Below are 22,366 nucleotides of genomic sequence, written 5' to 3' on the forward strand. Positions count from 1 at the left end.
TCATAGAGTTATAATTATAAGGCGGTTCAACATTTTTGGTAAATAAAGCAGAATATCTTGCCTCCCAATGGTGCCATACAGTGATACAGTAACATGAACACAGAAATTCTATAAATCACCATATTTGGGTCCATATTACACATGATTTTTCCAAGACTGTATCTTGATCTTACATTTTATTATGTAAAACTGCCCACTTTATTATTATTATTATTATTATTATTTATTATTATATATACTTATATAATATTATATATTATATTATATATATATACTTATATATTATATATACACTCACTGGCCACTTTATTAGGTACACCTGTCCAACTTCTTGTTAACACTTAATTTCTAATCAGCCAATCACATGGCGGCAACTCAGTGCATTTAGGCATGTAGACATGGTCAAGACAATCTCCTGCAGTTCAAACCGAGCATCAGTATGGGGAAGAAAGGTGATTTGAGTGCCTTTGAACGTGGCATGGTTGTTGGTGCCAGAAGGGCTGGTCTGAGTATTTCAGAAACTGCTGATCTACTGGGATTTTCACGCACAACCATCTCTAGGGTTTACAGAGAATGGTCCGAAAAAGAAAAAAAATCCAGTGAGCGGCAGTTCTGTGGGCGGAAATGCCTTGTTGATGCCAGAGGTCAGAGGAGAATGGGCAGACTGGTTCGAGCTGATAGAAAGGCAACAGTGACTCAAATCGCCACCCGTTACAACCAAGGTAGGCCTAAGAGCATCTCTGAACGCACAGTGCGTCGAACTTTGAGGCAGATGGGCTACAGCAGCAGAAGACCACACCGGGTACCACTCCTTTCAGCTAAGAACAGGAAACTGAGGCTACAATTTGTACAAGCTCATCGAAATTGGACAGTAGAAGATTGGAAAAACGTTGCTTGGTCTGATGAGTCTCGATTTCTGCTGCGACATTCGGATGGTAGGGTCAGAATTTGGCGTAAACAACATGAAAGCATGGATCCATCCTGCCTTGTATGGAGCATCTTTGGGATGTGCAGCCGACAAATCTGCGGCAACTGTGTGATGCCATCATGTCAATATGGACCAAAATCTCTGAGGAATGCTTCCAGCACCTTGTTGAATCTATGCCACGAAGAATTGAGGCAGTTCTGAAGGCAAAAGGGGTCCAACACGTTACTAGCATGGTGTACCTAATAAAGTGGCCGGTGAGTGTATATATATATATATATATATATATACTAGCTATTGAACCCGTTCTACGCCCGGGTGGCAAGCATTTATATTGGTATATGGTCTCCATCCTGGTATGTGCTGCTCCATCCCGCGCCCCCATCCTGTCATGTGCTGCTCCACCGTGTCATGTGCTGCTCCATACTGCATCCCCATCCTGTCATGTGCTGCTCCATCCTGCGCCCCATCCTGTCATGTGCTGCTCCACCGTGTCATGTGCTGTTTCATCCTGCATCCCCATCCTGTCATGTGCTCCCATCCTGCGCCCCCATCCTATCACGTGCTGCTCCATCCTGCGCCCCCATCATTGCGGGCGGCTGTGCTAAGTGGGGGCGGCTGTGCTGAGTGCGGGCGGCTGTGCGTGGCGCTGCTGGGTGTGGGCGGCTGTGGGTAGCTGTGCTGGGTGCATCGGCTGTGTGTGGCTGTGGGCGGCGGCTGTGGGCGGCTGTGCTGGGTGCGGCGGCTGTGCTGGGTGCGGCGGCTGTGCGTGGCTGTGCTGGGTGCAGTGGCTGTGCTGGGTGCGGCGGCTGTGGGTGGCTGTGCGTGGCTGTGCTGGGTGCAGCGGCTGTGCGTGGCTCTAGGCGGCTGTGCGTGGCTGTGGGCGGCTGTGCATGGCTGTGCTGGGTGCGGCGGCTGTGGACGGCTGTGCTGGGTGTGGTGGCTGTGCTGGGTGCGGCGGCTGTGCGTGGCTGTGCTGGGTGCGGCGGCTGTGCTGGGTGCGGCGGCTGTGCTGGGTGCGGCGGCTGTGCTGGGTGCGGCGGCTGTGCGTGGCTGTAGGCGGCTGTGTGCGGCTGTGCTGGGTGCGGTGGCTGTGCTGAGTGCGGCGGCTGTGCTGAGTGCGGGCGGCTGTATGTGGCGCGGCTGTGCGTGGCTGTGCTGGGTGCGGGCGGCTGTGGGTGGCTGTGCTGGGTGCGGCGGCTGTGCTGGGTGCGGCGGCTGTGCTGGGTGCGGTGGCTGTGCTGGGTGCAGCGGCTGTGCGTGGCTGTGCGTGGCTGTGGGCGGCTGTGCTGGGTGCGGCGGCTGTGCTGGGTGCGGCGGCTGTGCTGGGTGCAGCGGCTGTGCGTCGCTGTGCTGGGTGCGGTGGCTGTGGTGGGTGCGGCGGCTGTGCGTGACTGTGCTGGGTGCGGCGGCTGTGGACGGCTGTGCTGGGTGCGGTGGCTGTGCTGGGTGCAGCGGCTGTGCGTGGCTGTAGGCGGCTGTGCGTGGCTGTGGGCGGCTGTGCTGGGTGCGGCGGCTGTGCTGGGTGCGGCGGCTGTGCGTGGCTGTAGGCGGCTGTGTGTGGCTGTAGGCGGCTGTGCGTGGCTGTGCTGGGTGCGGCGGCTGTGGACGGCTGTTCTGGGTGCGGTGGCTGTGCTGGGTGCGGCGGCTGTGCGTGGCTGTGGGTGGCTGTGCTGGGTGCGGCGGCTGTGCTGGGTGCTGCGGCTGTGCGTGGCTGTAGGCGGCTGTGCGTGGCTGCGGCGGCTGTGCTGGGTGCGGCGGCTTTGGGCGGCTGTGCGTGGCTGTGCTGGGTGCGGCGGCTGTGCTGGGTGCGGCGGCTGTGCTGGGTGCGGCGGCTGTGCGTGACTGTGGGCGGCTGTGCGTGGCTGTGCTGGGTGCGACGGCTGTGCTGGGTGCGGCAGCTGTGCTGGGTGCGGCGGCTGTGCTGGGTGCGGTGGCTGTGCATGGCTGTAGGCGCCTGTGCGTGGCTGTGGGCGGCTGTGCGTGGCTGTGCTGGGTGCAGCGGCTGTGCGTGGCTGTAGGCGGCTGTGCTGGGTGCGGCGGCTGTGCGTGGCTGTGCTGAGTGCGGTGGCTGTGGTGGGTGCGGCGGCTGTGGGTGGCTGTGCTGGGTGCGGCGGCTGTACTGGGTGCAGCGGCTGTGTGTGGCTGTGGGCGGCTGTGCGTGGCTGTGGGCGGCTGTGCGTGGCTGTGATGGGTGCGGCGGCGGTGGACGGCTGTGCTGAGTGCGGCGGCTGTGCTGGGTGCGGCGGCTGTGGGCGGCTGTGCTGGGTGCGGCGGCTGTGCTGGGTGCGGCGGCTGTGCTGGGTGCGGTGGCTGTGCTGGGTGCGGTGGCTGTGGGCAGCTGTGCGTGGCTGTGGGCGGCTGTGCGTGGCTGTGCTGGGTGCGGCGGCTGTGCTGGGTGCGACGGCTGTGTGTGGCTGTGCTGGGTGCAGCGGCTGTGCTGGGTGCGGTGGCTGTGCGTGGCTGTAGGCGCCTGTGTGTGGCTGTGGGTGGCTGTGCTGGGTGCAGCGGCTGTGCGTGGCTGTAGGCGGCTGTGCTGGGTGCAGCGGCTGTGCGTGGCTGTGCTGGGTGCGGTGGCTGTGGTGGGTGCGGCGGCTGTGCGTGGCTGTGCTGGGTGCGGCGGCTGTACTGGGTGCGGCGGCTGTGGGCGGCTGTGCGTGGCTGTGCTGGGTGCGGCGGCTGTGCTGGGTGCGGCGGCTGTGCATGGCTGTGCTGGGTGCGGCGGCTGTGCTGGGTGCGGTGGCTGTGCGTGACTGTAGGCGCCTGTGCGTGGCTGTGGGCGGCTGTGCGTGGCTGTGCTGGGTGCAGCGGCTGTGCGTGGCTGTAGGCGGCTGTGCTGGGTGCGGCGGCTGTGCGTGGCTGTGCTGGGTGCGGTGGCTGTGGTGGGTGCGGCGTCTGTGGGTGGCTGTACTGGGTGCGGCGGCTGTGCGTGGCTGTGGGCGGCTGTGCGTGGCAGTGCTGGGTGCGGCGGCTGTACTGGGTGCGGCGGCTGTGCGTGGCTGTGGGCGGCTGTGCGTGGCTGTGGGCGGCTGTGCGTGGCTGTGCTGGGTGCGGCGGCTGTGCTCGGTGCGGCGGCTGTGCTGGGTGCGGTGGCTGTGGTGGGTGCGGTGGCTGTGGACGTAAGTGGCGTAAGTAACAAATAGCTGTGGCATGAAGTGCCACAGCCTCATGGCACAGCAATTTGTTACTTGCGGAGGGTGAGTATACTTACCTGTCCCGTTCCACCGACGCCATTCCGGGCCATGAATATCCCCCTGCTCCCGGAATCGGCGCCTGCGCAGTCCGCGCTTTCCGGCGCCATTTTGTTGAAGACACATTGCAGTGTGTCTTCAAGAAAATGGCGCCGGAAAGCGCGGACTGCGCAGGCGCCTTTTCCGGCACCAGGAGGACAGATTTTCTGTGTCCTCCTGGTGCCGGAAAAGGCGCCTGCGCAGTCCGCGCTTTCCGGCGCCATTTTCTTGAAGACACACTGCAATGTGTCTTCAAGAAAATGGCGCCGGAAAGCGCGGACTGCGCAGGCGCCGATCCCGGGAGCAGGGGGATATTCATGGCCCGGAATGGCGTCGGTGGAACGGGACAGGTAAGTATACTCACCCTCCGCCTCCTGGCTCGCCCCTGTTTCTCTGTTGGAGATCGCGGTGTGCGTTCAGCGCTTACGCATACCGCGATCTCCTGGGAGCGTCGCTCTGTGGGGTCCAGACTGCGCCGGCGCTTGCGCTTGCGCAGTCTATAAAGGCTTCGGACAGAGTGACGCTCCCAGCGTTATATTATAGATATATATATATACACACACTTTATGCCTGTGTTTTGATCCTATGACTAATTGTATGGATTTCAATATTTATTTATTGGATGACCCAACCATTAAAGGGGTACTTGGCTGGAATTATAGTATATTTATGCCAACATAACATCTACTCTGCCTCCTCACATTCTCTGTCCTCCCTGTCTGCTTCATTACAGCTTCCATGTGAAATGTCAAGAAGCGTGGAGTGATTGCAGAGGAAACAGCTACTTCACATTCCTTAACATGTTACATACAAGCTGTGAAAGTGCAGGCAGGGAGCGCAGGAAGAGTGGGGAGGCAGAGATCTAGGCATGACAATACAAACAGGCTAATATCAGAGTTAGGACTTTGTCAGGAACATGACTGGTATGGGACAACATAACAATCTACACCTCTTGATATGTGACTTCTAGGAAGGATGCTTTGTCAGGGGGCTGGTTGCATAAAAGGTGGCAGAAGCAAGCCGTGCTCCGTGTTTTGTCACACAGCATGCCAGAAGGTAGGGGGAACACTCAAGAGCAGCATCAGTGTCACAGTGAGTAGTACTAAATAAAGTCGCAATTAAAATCAGTAATATAGATATGACCCTTTAGAGTTTTTATTTTATGTTGATGAAAATACATTTTAATCTCCATGGACTACCCCTTTAATTCATTCTATACATGCTTCTTTGACAGAGAAAATGCTTCTACTCATGGTCTGATGTGTTGGCAATTGCGGCATGCTGGCTTAGTGGACATGTGACAAGCTCAGTATTTACTTTCAAACCACTTATATGAAACCAACGTGTCTAATAAATTATGTGCCCCTGTAGTACCAACTCTAGGTGGAATATTTTCTTCTCTGAGATTTTATAGATATGAGGTGTCCAGCTTAATTTGGCATCTTGGTTAAGTGAGCACTTTGTGAGAATTGAACTGAAGTGCAGAATTGCAGGATTTTCATCTTACTCTGCTTTTTCTATGTCACTATTATTTTACTAATTATATTTAAAGACTGATTAATTTATTAAATCACTTTTAGCTATTTCCTTGGTCAGAAGTTACTGGAGACTCAGCAGTCAGCGGGTGTCTATTGTTTCAGCACAAATTGAGCACTTGGCAAAAATACTGGCTCCTCCATATGACGGCTCTTTCCTCTCATTGCTGGTCGCATATGGAGCCCCCTCCAGTTTACACCAAAGCCAATGTTCTCAATTTACATGGCATTTGAGGAACATTCTGGAATACACAAGGTCTCTGTTTGTCTCCTATAATAAAACACAACAAGTAAAGAATTCTGTTCTGTGCATATTATATTATTTTTAACAGCTAAGCCCTACTCCCATATTCTGCTGAATTAGAAACATTAATGCAAGCCTATTTATGGCCATCCGCTTTTAATTATTAGCTTTTATTGTGCATCTCTATAAATGTTTGAGTATCATAGCAGTATCACAGGGTGATTCCCAAGCAGACTATGGTTTTCTGATTGTGAGAAATCCAGCACTAATATATTCCTTTGCCACTTCAGTATAAATCACATACTTTTTTAATCAAATATTTATTTAAATTAGTTGCTCTACAGGGACCTACAAACATTTCTTATTTATGTGCCCAGTTCACTTGGCTGTGGTATGTATTTTTTTCTGTTAAATAAAATGTAAAATGAGGTTTAGAACTTCTTTTGAACATTTTGCTGAGATGAATATGTTTTGAGACAGGTCTAAATAGCTTGTAAATAATTCCAATTGCACAAGTGGTTTAAATAAGGCTGTTTGTAGAAAGTGGGCATAACATTATACAAATATAGGCATTACTTGGATTAGTCAAAAGAAATAGAAGGTACCGTGCTACAAACAAATATCTGGCTGTAAAGATGCATATGAACAACTCATGCGCTGCCCCCTTGCTAAACAGCTTGTATAATTAATCCGGAAGCAATAGAACAGAAATGTTATATTGGAGCAATTGTTAGAAACACTACATAGCTGCATAGTGCATGACCGAAAAAATGATAATGATGCTGGCATTAATACTAATAATAATAATGTAACTACTTTATTTTATCTTCTACCTAATTCTGTTTTGGTGAAACTTTGAAAATACCCAGTGCATGCTCAGATATTCAAACAGAACGTCATCAGGGGCGGAGGCGGCGGTCACTGCCATAACCTCTGTCCCCACCCTGAAACAATATGTCTTCAGTGACCTCTGTTTTAGGGGCTCGACTAGTGCTTGCTCTACTGAGCAGACATTGGTTGTCAGTTCTCATGTGGTCACACCGTGACTGTATGTGAATAAGGAAAGGGGCCCTGAACAGTCCTTAGGACTGGGGCCCTAACTATCCCTGTTCCCAAAGGTACCTCTAAAGATGGGAAGGTTTGGGCCACTAGCCATACTGTTCTCCGGTTATAGGATGTATCGCCTCCAGCAGTTCGCCCCTGGGTACATTTCCCCCACACACATTTCGTCCCCAGCATTTGGCCCCAGGATGATACTTACCTGCTGCAGCTGCAGCTCCTTGGGTTAGGGAGTGCAGTCCAGCGGTTCCCCGTGACGTCAGATGGAAACAGTTGATTTAACATGTCACAAAAGTGCAGATCTCTGTATAGTACTTTTGTGACATGTGGATTGATGATGGATGGGAATTCATGAACCACAAGGACAAACTGGTGAAACATCCAAACACAAAATCCTGGGGGCAAAACAGAGTACAAGGGTGAAATGTACCCGGGGGCGAACTGCTGGAGGCGAAGTGCTGGGGGTGAACAGCTGGGGTCGAAACATCCAAATCCCCTGTTCTCCTGTTATTCCCTAAGTTGTCCCCTCCCTCTTCCCCGGGAGGACTGGGACAGATATAATAGTGTTTTAGCATGTAAGACAGAAAGGGATAACAGAGGGCAACAAACATACAAAACACCAAAGGTACAGAGTTATATAGGGAGGGATAGGAATGCACCAACCAAATGCGAATAAGACACTGAGGAAAGCATACACCCAAAACCATGTGTGCGTACTGTATGTGTGCATGTCTGCGTATGTGTGTAGATGTCTTCGTATTGTATGTGTGCATATCTTCATATGTGTGTGCATGTCTACATATGTGTGTGCATGTTTGCTTGTCTGGGTACTGTATGTGTGCATGTATGTGTACTGTATGTATGCATGTCTGCTGAATGTGTGAATGTCTGCATATGTGTGTACATGTTTGAGTATTGTATGTATGCATGTCTCCGTATGTGTGTGCATGTATGTGTGCATGCATATGTATGTGTACAAAAAGACAGACCAGCACCTCCTAAGTGTGAACATGTGCAAGCTGCCAGACTGCATTATATAGAAAAAAGAAAGCATAGCAGCACTACGTATAAGTTTAGGTCATGTAAAAACACAGAAAAACATTAAAAACATATAATCTAGATTCTACTACTCAAATACATTTTTTTCAATAATTGTTTTTTTAAACTTACGGAAATGAATGAAAATGAAGGTTCTTAGCGCATAAATTGGCCAATTCATGTATGCCTATCAACCATGGCAAGGTGACCTCCCTCTGATGGGTCCCTGCTCTACTGTACATGCCTTCTCTTTGACTATCAACCTACAACTTTGGACACTCGTGGCTACTCCTGGGTTTAGTCTACAATTTATGGGCAAGTACATGTGTAAATGTTTGCTTATTGTATGTGTGCATATCTGCGTATGTGTGTACATGTTTGCTTATTGTATGTGTGCATATCTGCATACTGTATGTGTGTACATGTTTGCGTATTGTATGTGTGCATGTCTGCGTATGCGTGTGCATGTCTGCATATGTGTTTGCATGTCTATGTATGTGTGTAGTATGTACATGTTTGCGTATTGTATGTGTTCATGTCTGCGTACTGAATGTGTGCATGTCTGCGTATGGTTGTACAGACTTGAATGGTGCTGTGTTGGTTATTGCACTAAAGTGGTCCATACAAAAGCCACAGCCCCTTCACTGCACCATCCAACGCTTTGTGTTTGGTATTATAGCTGAGCCCTAATCAATTTAATAAGATTAGGCTGCGGGATTGGACACAGCCGCACATACAGTGACAGTACAAGGTTTATTATTACACAGAAGCGGCTGTGTCGCTGCTGCAAGATACTAAACCACAAGATACAAAGTATTTCATTTTATCATCCTTAAAACTCAACTTTTCACGTTGAAGTCTTTGTGAGGGTAGACTGTAATATCAGTAACATTGTTTTGGGTAGATACTGAATGCTTTTCCTTACTTTTACCTGACTTTATAGTGCAATGTGCACTTTTTGCCATTATTTGGAGAAAACTTTCAGGCAGCTAGCAAGAGATTCATTACTAGCAAAATGTGTTTCTGTTCCAATTTGTAACAATTTGGCTGGCATCACGGCATGGCCTTTCATCTCTCACACTACCTTAGCCACTGCTCCAGGTCATGTTGTGGTTTCTGTTTGTTGCCAGCTCCATATTCTGTGCCTCTGCTCTCTGCATGCTTCCTGGCTGTGTGCATAGGGGGGGCGGCGCCAGAACTCTCTGGCTCTTATAGAATCATGGTGCACCTGTCTAATCTGTTCCTGACCAATTACCAAGAGGCCTCCAGTATTTAGGACAGATCCACCCTGTGGACGGGGCCTGTGCAATGTGTTTACTCAGTTTGTGTTTTGCTTCTGAGGTGCCAGGCCTTGCTCTGTGTCTTGCCTTCTCTGAAGGCTGTTCACCTTGCTTTGCCTTGTATCTTGTTTGTCTCCCCTACAGGAAGCTGTATATCCTGGTCCCTGTGTCTTTGTTCTTATACCTTGTCTTGTTCCATTACCTTGTCAGAACTTTGTCCTACCTCTGTCTCCTTGTCTGTGGTTTCTTTCCCTGCAGTGCCTCTTCACTCTGCTCTTGGCTCTGCACTCTGTGCCTTCACTCTGCTCTTGGCTCTGCACTTTGTGGTTCTACCGTTGTCTCTCTGCGGCTTTGCCTCTGCTCCGCACTCCTGCAGTTCTGCTCCATTCTACTCTGCTCCACTCCTGCTGCTGCAGAAATCTCTTGCTGCAGCTCCTCTCCGCATTCCTTGCGGTTCCACTCTGCTTAGCTTTTGTTGCTGCGCTATCTGTTGTGAATTTGTTCTTGGGCTCCCTCTGGTGGCCTTTAGCGATATGGCTGGTCTTGGCTGGGTTCAGCTGTTTCATTTTGCGGCTAAGCAGGGCCTATTTAAGCCAGCTGGGCCTTTACTTGTGGCCTGCCGTCGGTGTATTCAGTCCTGATTCATTGCTCTCCTGAATATTCCTTGTGACCAGGCTCCTGCTAGGAGAAGCTAAGTTTGCTTGTTTATTTTGCTCTTGATTTCCTTGAAAACATTTCTCAGTATATTATGAGTTCTGTCCAGCTTGCTTTTATGTGATTTTTTGCTCGCTGGTTAGTTCTGGGGTGCTGAGGTGCTCCCCTCACATCGTTAGTTGGTGTGGGGGTTCTTGCATCCTCAGCGTGGATATTTTTGGATAGGGTTTTGTACTGACCGCATAGACTCTTTGCTGTCCTCTGTCTATCTAGTGATTAGCGGGCCTCCTTTGCTGAATCTGTTTTCATAACTGCGTTTGTGCTTTCTCCTTTACTCACCGTTATTATTTGTGGGGGGCTGTTCTAAACTTTGGGGTTATTTCTCTGAGGCAAGTGAGGCTTTATTTCCCTCTAGGGGTAGTTAGTTTCTCAGGCTGTGAAGAGACGTCTAGGATTTCTAGGTACGTTCCACGGCTGCCTATAGTGTGTCCGGTAGGATCAGGATTGCGGTCAGTCCAGTTACCACATTCCCAGAGCTCGTCCTATGTTCTTTACTTAGCTGGTCAGATTTGAGATCCTAAGCCACTAAGGATCATAACAGTACAGCAGGCCCGAAAGTGTTAATGCAGCAAAAGAGGGAGAAGAGAAATCCTAAGGTCATTTTTTTTTTCCTCTGCACTGTGTTCAGCTTCTCTCCTCCCCTTAATCTCTGGGTGATTCTGAATGCAGCTACTGATATGGACCTTCAGAGTCTGTCTTCTAGTGTGGATCATCTCACTGCAAGGGTACAGGGCATTCAGGATTATGTAATCCGCAGTCCTATGTCAGAGCCTAAAATACCTATTCCTGAGCTGTACTCCGGAGATAGATCTAGGTTTTTGAACTTTAAGAATAATTGTAAGTTATTCCTTTCTTTGAGACCTCGCTCATCTGGTGACTCTGTTCAGCAAGTTAAAATTGTTATTTCTTTGTTGCGTGGCGACCCTCAAGATTGGGCATTCTCTCTGGTGCCAGGAGATCCTGCACTGCTAAATGTTGATGTGTTTTTTCTGGTGCTTGGATTGCTTTATGAGGAACCTAATCTAGTAGACCAGGCAGAAAAGGTTTTGCTGGCTCTCTCTCAAGGTCAGGATGAAGCAGAGGTTTATTGCCAGAAGTTTAGGAAGTGGTCAGTGCTCACTCAGTGGAATGAGTGCGCCCTGGCGCCGATTTTCAGAAAGGGTCTTTCTGAAGCCCTTAAAGATGTTATGTTGGGGTTCCCCACGCCTGCGGGTCTGAATGAGTCAATTTCTTTGGCCATTCAGATTGATCGGCGTTTGCGGGAGCGCAAACCTGTGCACAATCTGGCGGTATTTTCTGAGCAGAAACCTGAGCCTATGCAATGCGACAGGATTCTGACCAGAGTTGAACGGCAAAACTACAGACGTCAGAACGGGTTGTGCTTTTACAGTGGTGATTCTGCTCATGTTATCTCAGCATGCTCTAAGCGCACAAAAAACTTCGCTAAGTCTGTCACCATTGGTACTGTACAACCTAAATTCATTTTGTCTGTTACTTTGATTTGCTCTCTGTCATCCTACTCAGTTATGGCTTTTGTGGATTCAGGTGCTGCCCTAAATTTGATGGATTTGTCATTTGCCAGGCGCTGTGGTTTTATCTTGGAGCCTTTACAATTCCCTATTCCACTAAAGGGAATTGACGCTACACCATTGGCCAAGAATAAACCTCAGTACTGGACTCAATTGACCATGTGCATGGCTCCTGCACATCAGGAGGTGATTCGCTTTCTGGTGCTACATAATTTGCATGATGTTGTCGTATTGGGTCTGCCATGGCTGCAGGCTCATAACCCAGTTCTGGATTGGAAAGCAATGTCTGTATCAAGTTGGGGTTGCCAGGGAATTCATGGCGATGCTCCTTTGGTGTCAATTGCTTCTTCTACTCCTTCTGAAGTCGCTGAATTTTTGTCGGACTACCAGGATGTATTTCATGAGCCCAAATCCAGTGCCTTACCTCCTCATAGGGATTGTGATTGTGCCATAAACCTGATTCCTGGTAGTAAGTTCCCTAAGGGACGACTTTTTAATTTATCTGTACCAGAACATGCCGCTATGCGGAGTTATATAAAGGAGTCCTTGGAGAAGGGACATATTCGCCGGTCCTCGTCTCCTTTGGGTGCGGGGTTCTTTTTCGTGGCCAAGAAGGATGGTTCTCTGAGACCCTGTATAGATTATCGCCTTCTAAATAACATCACGGTCAAATTTCAGTACCCCTTGCCACTGTTGTCCGATCTGTTTGCCCGGATTAGGGGGGCAAGTTGGTTCACCAAGATAGATCTTCGAGGTGCGTATAATCTTGTGCGCATAAAGCAGGGCGATGAATGGAAAACAGCATTTAATATGCCCGAAGGCCATTTTGAGTACTTGGTGATGCCTTTTGGGCTTTCTAATGCCCCCTTTGTGTTTCAGTCCTTCATGCACGACATCTTCCGAGAGTATCTGGATAGATTTATGATTGTGTACCTGGATGATATTTTGGTCTTTTCTGATGATTGGGAGTCTCATGTGAAGCAGGTCAGGATGGTATTTCAGGTCCTGCGTGCCAATGCCTTGTTTGTGAAGGGCTCTAAATGTCTCTTCGGAGTCCAGAGGGTTTCCTTTTTGGGCTTTATTTTTTCTCCTTCTGCTATTGAGATGGACCCAGTCAAGGTCCAGGCTATTCATGACTGGACTCAACCTACATCTGTGAAGAGTCTTCAGAAGTTCTTGGGTTTTGCTAATTTTTACCGTCGCTTCATCACTAATTTCTCTAGTGTGGTTAAGCCTTTGACGGATTTGACCAAGAAGGGTTCTGATGTGACGAATTGGTCCCCTGCGGCCGTGGAGGCCTTTCAGGAGCTGAAACGTCGGTTTTCTTCGGCTCCTGTCTTGCGCCAGCCCAATATCTCTCTTCCCTTTCAGGTCGAGGTTGATGCTTCTGAGATTGGAGCAGGGGCTGTCTTGTCGCAGAAAAGCTCTGATAGCTCTGTGATGAGACCATGTGCTTTCTTTTCAAGAAAGTTTTTGCCTGCCGAGTGGAATTATGTTGTTGGTAATCGAGAGTTGTTGGCAATGAAGTGGGCATTTGAGGAGTGGCGACATTGGCTTGAGGGAGCCAAGCATCGTGTGGTGGCCTTGACGGATCACAAGAATTTTACTGATCTCGAGTCTGCCAAACGGTTGAATCCGAGACAGGCTCGATGGTCGCTGTTTTTCTCTCGCTTCAATTTCGTGGTTTCATATCTTCCGGGTTTGAAAAACGTGAAGGCTGATGCCCTTTCTAGGAGTTTTGTACCTGACTCCCCGGAAGTTTCTGAACCGACTGGTGTCCTCAAAGAGGGGGTGATTTTGTCTGCCATCTCTCCTGATCTGCGACGGGTGTTGCAGGAGTTTCAGCCCAATAGACCTGACCGTTGTCCACCGGAGAGACTGTTTGTTCCGGACAGATGGACCAGTAGAGTTATTTCCGAGGTGCATTCTTCGGTGTTGGCGGGTCATCCTGGGATTTTTGGTACCAGGGATTTGGTGGCGAGGTCCTTTTGGTGGCCTTCCTTGTCACGGGATGTGCGTTCCTTTGTGCAGTCCTGTGGGATTTCTGCTCGGGCCAAGCCTTCCTGTTCTCGTGCCAGTGGTTTGCTTTTGCCTTTGCCTGTCCCGAAGAGGCCTTGGACGCATATTTCCATTGATTTTATTTCGGATCTTCCTGTCTCTCAGAAGATGTCTGTCATCTGGGTGGTTTGTGATCATTTTTCTAAAATGGTCCATTTGGTACCCTTGCCTAAACTGCCTTCCTCTTCCGATTTGGTGCCACTGTTTTTTCAGAATGTGGTTCGTTTACATGGTATTCCGGAGAACATTGTGTCTGACAGAGGATCCCAGTTTGTGTCTAGATTTTGGCGGTCCTTTTGTGCTAAGATGGGCATTGAATTATCTTTTTCGTCGGCCTTCCATCCTCAGACGAATGGTCAAACCGAACGAACTAATCAGACCTTGGAGGCTTATTTGAGATGTTTTGTTTCTGCTGATCAGGATGATTGGGTGACCTTTTTGCCATTGGCTGAGTTCGCCCTCAATAATCGGGTTAGTTCTGTTACTTTGGTTTCACCTTTCTTTTGCAATTCTTGTTTTCATCCTCGTTTTTCCTCGGGTCAGGTTGAGCCTTCTGACTGCCCTGGGGTGGATTCTGTGGTGGATAGGTTGCAGCAGATTTGGAACCATGTGGTGGACAATTTGACCTTGTCCCAAGAGAAGGCTCAGCGCTTTGCTACCTGCCGTCGCTGTCTGGGTCCCCAACTTCATGTGGGGGATTTGGTATGGTTGTCTTCTCGTTATGTCCCGATGAAGGTTTCCTCTCCTAAGTTCAAGCCTCGTTTCATCGGTCCTTATAAGATTTTGGAAATCCTCAACCCTGTGTCATTTCGTTTGGACCTTCCTACATCGTTTGCCATTCATAATGTGTTCCATCGGTCATTGTTGCGGAGATATGTGGTGCCTGAGGTCCCTTCTGTTGATCCTCCTGCTCCGGTCTTGGTCGAGGGGGAGTTGCAGTATGTGGTGGAGAAGATCTTGGATTCTCGTATTTCGAGACGGAAGCTTCAGTACTTGGTTAAGTGGAAGGGCTATGGTCAGGAGGATAATTCCTGGGTTGTCGCCTCCGATGTCCATGCGGCCGATTTGGTTCGTGCTTTTCATTTGGCTCGTCCGGATCGGCCTGGGAGCCCTGGTGAGGGTTCGGTGACCCCTCCTTAAGGGGGGGTACTGTTGTGAATTTGTTCTTGGGCTCCCTCTGGTGGCCTTTAGCGATATGGCTGGTCTTGGCTGGGTTCAGCTGTTTCATTTTGCGGCTAAGCGGGGCCTATTTAAGCCAGCTGGGCCTTTACTTGTGGCCTGCTGTCAGTGTATTCAGTCCTGATTCATTGCTCTCCTGAATATTCCTTGTGACCAGGCTCCTGCTAGGAGAAGCTAAGTTTGCTTGTTTATTTTGCTCTTGATTTCCTTGAAAACGTTTCTCAGTATATTATGAGTTCTGTCCAGCTTGCTTTTATGTGATTTTTTGCTCGCTGGTTAGTTCTGGGGTGCTGAGGTGCTCCCCTCACATCGTTAGTTGGTGTGGGGGTTCTTGCATCCTCAGCGTGGATATTTTTGGATAGGGTTTTGTACTGACCGCATAGACTCTTTGCTGTCCTCTGTCTATCTAGTGATTAGCGGGCCTCCTTTGCTGAATCTGTTTTCATAACTGCGTTTGTGCTTTCTCCTTTACTCACCGTTATTATTTGTGGGGGGCTGTTCTATACTTTGGGGTTATTTCTCTGAGGTAAGTGAGGCTTTATTTCCCTCTAGGGGTAGTTAGTCTCTCAGGCTGTGAAGAGACGTCTAGGATTTCTAGGTACGTTCCACGGCTGCCTATAGTGTGTGCGGTAGGATCAGGATTGCGGTCAGTCCAGTTACCACATTCCCAGAGCTCGTCCTATGTTCTTTACTTAGCTGGTCAGATTTGAGATCCTAAGCCACTAAGGATCATAACAGCTATCTCTTGCTGCTCTACCTGTTCCTTCATTCTCCTTTCCTTCTGGCTTGTTTCCGTACCTGCATCTCCTGTGTGAACAGGTCCCAACCTGTTCCTTTATACTTCATTCCTTCCTGCTTGTTTCCTAACCTGCACCTCCTGTGTGAACAAGTCCCTACTAGTGTTGAGCATTCCGATACCGCAAGTATCGGGTATCGGCCGATACTTGCGGGTATCGGAATTCCGATGCCGAGATCCGATACTTTTGTGGTATCGGGTATCGGTATCAAAACAACATTAATGTAAAAATGTGTAAAAGAGAGAATTAAAATAAAAAATATTGCTATACTCACCTCTCCGACGCAGCCTGCACCTTACCGAGGGAAGCGGCAGCATTCTTTGTTTAAAATTTGCGCTTTTCTTTCCTTACGTGAAGTCCCGGCTTGTGATTGGTCGTGTGCCGCCCATGTGGCGGCGACGCAACCAATCACAGCAAGCCGTGACGTAATTTCAGGTCATTCAGTATTTTAAAATTACGCTCCGGCTTTGTGATTGGTTGCGTCGAAGTCACATGGGCGACGCAACCAATCACAGCAAGCCGTGACGTAATTTCAGGTCCTTAAGGATTTTAAAATTACGTCCCGGCTTTGTGATTGGTTGCGTCGCAGTCACATGGGCGACGCAACCAATCACAAGCCGTGACGTCACGGGAGGCTGGACACGCGCGCATTTTAAAATGCGCGCGTGTCCAGCCTCCCGTGACGTCCCGGCTTGTGATTGGTTGCGTCGCGGTCAACCAATCACAAGCCGGGAGGCTGGACACGCGCGCATTTTAAAATGCGCGCGTGTCCAGCCTCCCGGCTTGTGATTGGTTGACCGCGACGCAACCAATCACAAGCCGGGACGTCACGGGAGGCTGGACACGCGCGCATTTTAAAATGCGTGCGTGTCCAGCCTCCCGGCTTGTGATTGGTTGACCGCGCCGCAACCAATCACAAGGCGGGACGTCACGGGAGGCTGGACACGCGCGCATTTTAAAATGCGCGCGTGTCCAGCCTCCCGGCTTGTGATTAGTTGACCGCGACGCAACCAATCACAAGCCGGGACGTCACGGGAGGCTGGACACGCGCGCATTTTAAAATGCGCGCGTGTCCAGCCTCCCGTGACGTCACGGCTTGTGATTGGTTGCGTCGCCCATGTGACTGCGACGCAACCAATCACAAAGCCGGGACGTAATTTTAAAATCCTTAAGGACCTGAAATTACGTCACGGCTTGCTGTGATTGGTTGCGTCGCCCATGTGACTGCGACGCAACCAATCACAAAGCCGGAGCGTAATTTTAAAATACTGAATGACCTGAAATTACGTCACGGCTTGCTGTGATTGGTTGCGTCGCCGCCACATGGGCGGCACGCGACCAATCACAAGCCGGGACTTCACGTAAGGAAAGAAAAGCGCAAATTTTAAGCAAACAACGCTGCCGGTTCCCTCGCTGAGGTCCAGGCTGCGTCGGAGAGGTGAGTATAGCAATATTTTTTATTTTAATTCTTTCTTTTACACATTAATATGGATCCCAGGGCCTGAAGGAGAGTTTCCTCTCCTTCAGACCCTGAGAACCATCAGAAATACCGTCCGATACTTGAGTCCCATTGACTTGTATTGGTATCGGGTATCGGTATCGGATTGGATCCGATACTTTGCCGGTATCGGCCGATACTTTCCGATACCGATACTTTCAAGTATCGGACGGTATCGCTCAACACTAGTCCCTACCTGTTCCTTCATACTACATATCCGTACCTGCACCTCCTGTGTGAACAGGTCCCTACCTGTTCCTTCATGCTACATATCCATACCTGCACCTCCTGTGTGAATAGATCCCTACCTGTTCATTCATACACCACACCAACCTGCGTGTGTCTCTGCTGTGCCTGCCAGCCCTGTGTCTCTGCTGTGCCTTCCAGCCCTGTGTCTCTGCCATGCCTGCCAGCCCTGTGTCTCTGCCGTGCCTGCCAGCCCTGTGTCTCTGCTGTGCCTTCCAGCCCTGTGTCTCTGCCGTGCCTGCCAGCCCTGTGTCTCTGCCATGCCTGCCCGCCCTGTGTCTCTGCCGTGCCTGCCAGCCCTGTGTCTCTGCCGTGCCTGCCAGCCCTGTGTCTCTGCCAGCCCTGTGTCTCAGCCGTGCCAGCCTACTCATCTGAGTTTCATCCGTGCTCATCTGCTAGTCCTGCCCACACCTGTCCTAGTGTTCCTGTTCTCCAAGTGGGATCACCAGCCACAGCCAGACACCACCCTGGAGTAGCACCTGGCAACTGCCTGCCGCACAAGCCTGACCTCACCATCAGAGGCTCCAGTGAAAACCAAGGCAGCTGTCATAGTCATGCCCCTTCCAGGGTAGTCTGGTTCGCGGCACAGTGGGGCCACAAACCCCTCGAGCTCACACCCATCAGTCAGGGCGTGAGCGTGACACAATTTTATTACCTAAACATATTATGAAGTCTATAAAAATAATTGCCTTGCGCCACTACAAGAGCTGGGTAAGCAGGTTGCGAAATGCAGTGACAGACAGACAGCAGAGCAAGGGTTAACAAATACTGTATAACAGTTTTAATTTAAAAGGGGGTTAACTCCTCGCAGGGAGGTGCAGGGTTAAATGGGAACAATAACAGTCCAATTGTAAAGGATATGCAGAGTTAAGGAACAATGAATCAGATAACGGCAGTTATTGTGAATGCTGCGGGGGAGTCAATAGCGCCAACAATGGCTGGCACAGTGCTTGTACAAGAAGGTTCGGCTGGTAACGGTGGTCCGTCTTCTGGCGGCAGCGGTCAGTGTCCGGTACCTTCCGCTGAGCCCCTAGTCCATGAACATATGCGGCAGGAGCAAACAAGGCCGCAGCACAATCAGGGTCTAGCATAGGTGGCAAGGTATATGCTAGTATGGTGGGCAAGAAGCATCTGTCCAGTACCCGGCTCTCTGTTTGTGGCACGTGTGCTGTCCTCAAGGACAGTAAGCACATGGCACCTCGCTCTCTGTCAGCCACCGGGCATGCTGCACTTCTCTCTGTGCTGCTTGTTGCCTGTTCCCGCCAAGTCTGTAGCGCCAACAACAGCTGGCATGAGGTTTCTATAAAAAGGTCCTGTAGACAATGGTCCAACAACGACGGCAGCAGCGAACAGTCCTGAACTCTGCCCTGGCACTTAGGCTGGTGTGCGGGGCTTAGCTGAACAGGGCTCCCGGATTTTTCCTTATTATTGCGGTGGGCTCCAGCAGCATCCTGGCATCGGATCGGCTGCATGTCGTTGTGGCCTGGCTGCACACCCCTTGGAGCCCACTGCGCACGCACCTTGCCTATGTCACCGCCAGCGAGAAACTGTCCGACGCTGCACGCGCTTTTACTTATAACTGTACCCCCCAGCTTCTGGGTCAGGGAACCTGTCTGGCCTTTTTGCCTTTCCCCGGACAACATGGGATGCAGCCTCAGTAGTTCCGGATCCGGTCTGGCACAGGTACCTGCAGTCCGGTCTTCCTCCTTACAGCTGTATCAGTATTAGGTCTAGTTCAGATGGTCAACAAAAAGCACCCTGATCCAATAACAATGGTCAGTGTGAAAAAAAACTCACAGAATGCATTAGTCTAATCTGATTTTTTGATTTTTGCTGATTGGCGGTCATCTAGTAAGCCTGTTTACACAGGCAGACTGTCCTTCTGATGCACACTGCACAGACTGTAATAGGTCAGCAATATATCACTCAGTGCGCACAGGCTGAAGTTGTTCTTGACAGTTCAAAGTCCTGGCTACATAGGACAATGTGCTGTTGAGAACGATGATCTTTGACGAATTCAAAAGATCATTTCACACAACGAATGATCAGTTTGATCGTTAGTCCAGTGATTGGCAGCCTGTTTTCAATACAAGATTATCATGAAAAAGAGCATTCACTATAATCATGCAATGAAAATGGACCATAAGTTAATTTGGTGCACCTCCCCATCAGTGAATTATAATGGGAGGGTTAGCATAGGAGACCACTAGGAATCTTTAGAATCTATCCCTAATATATATATATATCTATATATATATATATACACATATATATATATATACAGTGTATATATATATATATATATATATATATATATATATATATATATATATATATATAGTACAGACCAAAAGTTTGGACACACCTTCTCATTTAAACATGCCGAGGGGTACCCGGTACCGGGCCTCTGAGTCTCTGTTCTGGGGTTGTCACGGTGGCTTGGCCCAGTCCGTGACCCTGCTGAGGGGCGTACAATAAAGGTAGAGGTATGGGATGGTGTTATGGTGCGGTGAAGTGCCAGTCGCGGTAAATAATGAGGACACCAGGTTGCAGTCTCTTTACCTCTTTACTGAAGGCTTCAGGGTCCTCAGTCCGGAATACGGTTAACCGGGCTATGCAAGTCCGGCCGGTCCGATGGCACCTCCAGAGTTCCCGTTGCAGGTGGAAATCTGTGCCTACCTGCTAACGCTTCTGTGTTGTGGTCCTCCCCTGCTGTGCTTACGGGATAGTACCCCACAACTGTTGTGTCTGTTTCTCGTGTTCCCTCACAACTCGATTCTGATGTTCTTCTTCTTCGTCCCCCAGATGCTATGGTAAGGACGCACCCGTATGACGGGTAGGCTCGGAGCTCTTCCGGGACCCTAGAGTCGCCCCTCTCCAAAGGTTGCCCCCTATGTCTTCCTAGGTGATTTGGGTGAGACAGCCCGCCTATAACTGACTGTCCTGCCGTAGGTTTGAAGTAATGCCTGGAGCTCTATACTTCCTCGGCGTTCCGGCCACCGGTTATTTGCGCCTCAGTAGGATGTTGCCTCGGTCTTACAGCACGACTCCTACTGGTATTTCTCCTTATGCGTTGATCTCGTTTCTCACTCAGCACAATAAATCTCGCTTCTTGTCCTTTCTTGGGGCACCGCCGCAATATCGTGCAGGCACGGTCCCGTAACGTTCTCTCTGATTGCCAGGCCTCTGTCAGGATCCCACCCCTGACAGGGACCCTACCGAATCTTCCCCTACAACACCCTCTGCCACAAGGTGTTGCCTGGTTCCAACCCAGTCAGCTTTCTGATCTAACTTCCTGCCTAACCCCCAGTTTTACCAGACTGTGAGGAGTGGCCTAATACATAGAACCCTTAGCTCCCCCTGGAGGCCAGACTGTGAAATGTATTGGTGTATGTGATACCTGGTCAGATGAACTCTTTCAGTGCCATCAGACGTACCATAGCCCCCCTTAGTGGTGGAGCAACAGTACTGCAACGACCAGGACTCTGGGGCGCTGCATATATATAGTACAGACCAAAAGTTTGGACACACCTTCTCATTTAAACATTTTTCTGTATTTTCATGACTATGAAAATTGTAAATTCACACTAAAGACATCAAAACTATGAATTAACACATGTGGAATTATATACTTAACAAAAAAGTGTGAAACAATTGAAATTAGGTCTTATATTCTAGGTTCTTCAAAGTAGCCACCTTTTTCTTTGATGACTGCTTTGCACACTCTTGGCATTCTCTTGATGAGCTTTCAAGAGGTAGTCACCGGAAATGGTCTTCCAACAATCTTGAAGGAGTTCCCAGAGATGCTTAGCACTTGTTGACCCTTTTGCCTTCACTCTGTGGTCCAGCTCACCCCAAACCATCTTGATTGGGTTCAGGTCTGGTTACTGTAGAGGCCAGGTCATCTGGCGTAGCACCCCATCACTCTCCTTCTTGGTCAAATAGCCCTTACACAGCCTGGAGGGGTGTTTGGAGTCATTGTCCTGTTGAAAAATAAATGATGGTTCAACTAAACACAAACCGGATGGAATAGCATGCTTGTTCAGTATGCCTTCAATTTTGAATAAATCCCCAACAGTGTCACCAGCAAAGCACCCCCACACCATCATGCCTCCTCCTCCATGCTTCACAGTGGGAACCAGGCATGTAGAGTCCATCCGTTCACCTTTTCTGCGTCACACAAAGATACGGTGGTTGGAACCAAAGATCTCAAATTTGTACTTATCAGACCAAAGCACAGAATTCCACTAGTCTAATGTCCATTCCTTGGTTCTTTAGCCCAAACAAGTCTCTTTTGCTTGTTTCCTGTCCTTAGCAGTGGTTTCCTAGCAGCCATTTTACCATTAAGGCCTACTACACAAAGTCTCCTCTAAACAGTTGTAGAGATGTGTCTGCTGCTAAAACTCTGTGTGGCATTGACCTGGTCTCTAATCTGAGCTGCTGTTAACCTGCGATTTCTGAGGCTGGTGACTCAGATAAACTTATCCTCAGAAGCAGAGGTGACTCTTGGTCTTCCTTTCCTGGGGTGGTCCTCATGTGAGCCAGTTTCTTTGTAGCGCTTGATGGTTTTTGCCACTGCACTTGGGGACACTTTCAAAGTTGGCCCAATTTTTCAGACTGACTGACCTTCATTTCTTAAAGTAATGATGGCCACTCGTTTTTCTTTACTTAGCTGCTTTTTTCTTGCCATAATACAAATTCTAACAGTCTATTCAGTAGAACTATCAGCTGTGTATCCACCAGACTTCTGCACATCACAACTGATGGTCCCAACCCCATTTATAAGGCATGAAATCCCACTTATTAAACCTGACAGAGCACACCTGTGAAGTGAAAACCCTTTCCGGTGACTACCTCTTGAAGCTCATTCAAGAGAATGCCAAGAGTGTGCAAAGCAGTCATCAAAGCAAAAGGTGGCTACTTTGAAGAACCTAGAACATAAGACAATTTCAGTTGGTTCACACTTTTTTGTTAAGTATATAATTCCACATGTGTTAATTCATAGTTTTGATGCCTTCAGTGTGAATGTACAAT

At 49.5% G+C, this 22,366-nt stretch overlaps 1 protein-coding gene and 1 long non-coding RNA gene across 2 annotated transcripts in view; both read right to left on the minus strand.

Annotated features, from left to right (window-relative positions):
* TRPC5 (transient receptor potential cation channel subfamily C member 5) overlaps window positions 1–22,366 on the minus strand; it is a 519,478-nt gene that overhangs the window by 349,707 nt on the left and 147,405 nt on the right. The window lies entirely within an intron of this gene.
* Window positions 5,826–22,366, minus strand: part of LOC143809364 (uncharacterized) — a 56,689-nt gene continuing 40,148 nt past the window's right edge. The window contains exon 3 of the long non-coding RNA XR_013222240.1: window positions 5,826–5,961. This is a non-coding gene — a long non-coding RNA (uncharacterized LOC143809364). The remainder of the gene's footprint in view (window positions 5,962–22,366) is intronic.

This window comes from Ranitomeya variabilis, chromosome 2, assembly GCF_051348905.1.
Source record: "Ranitomeya variabilis isolate aRanVar5 chromosome 2, aRanVar5.hap1, whole genome shotgun sequence".
NCBI lineage: Eukaryota > Metazoa > Chordata > Amphibia > Anura > Dendrobatidae > Ranitomeya > Ranitomeya variabilis.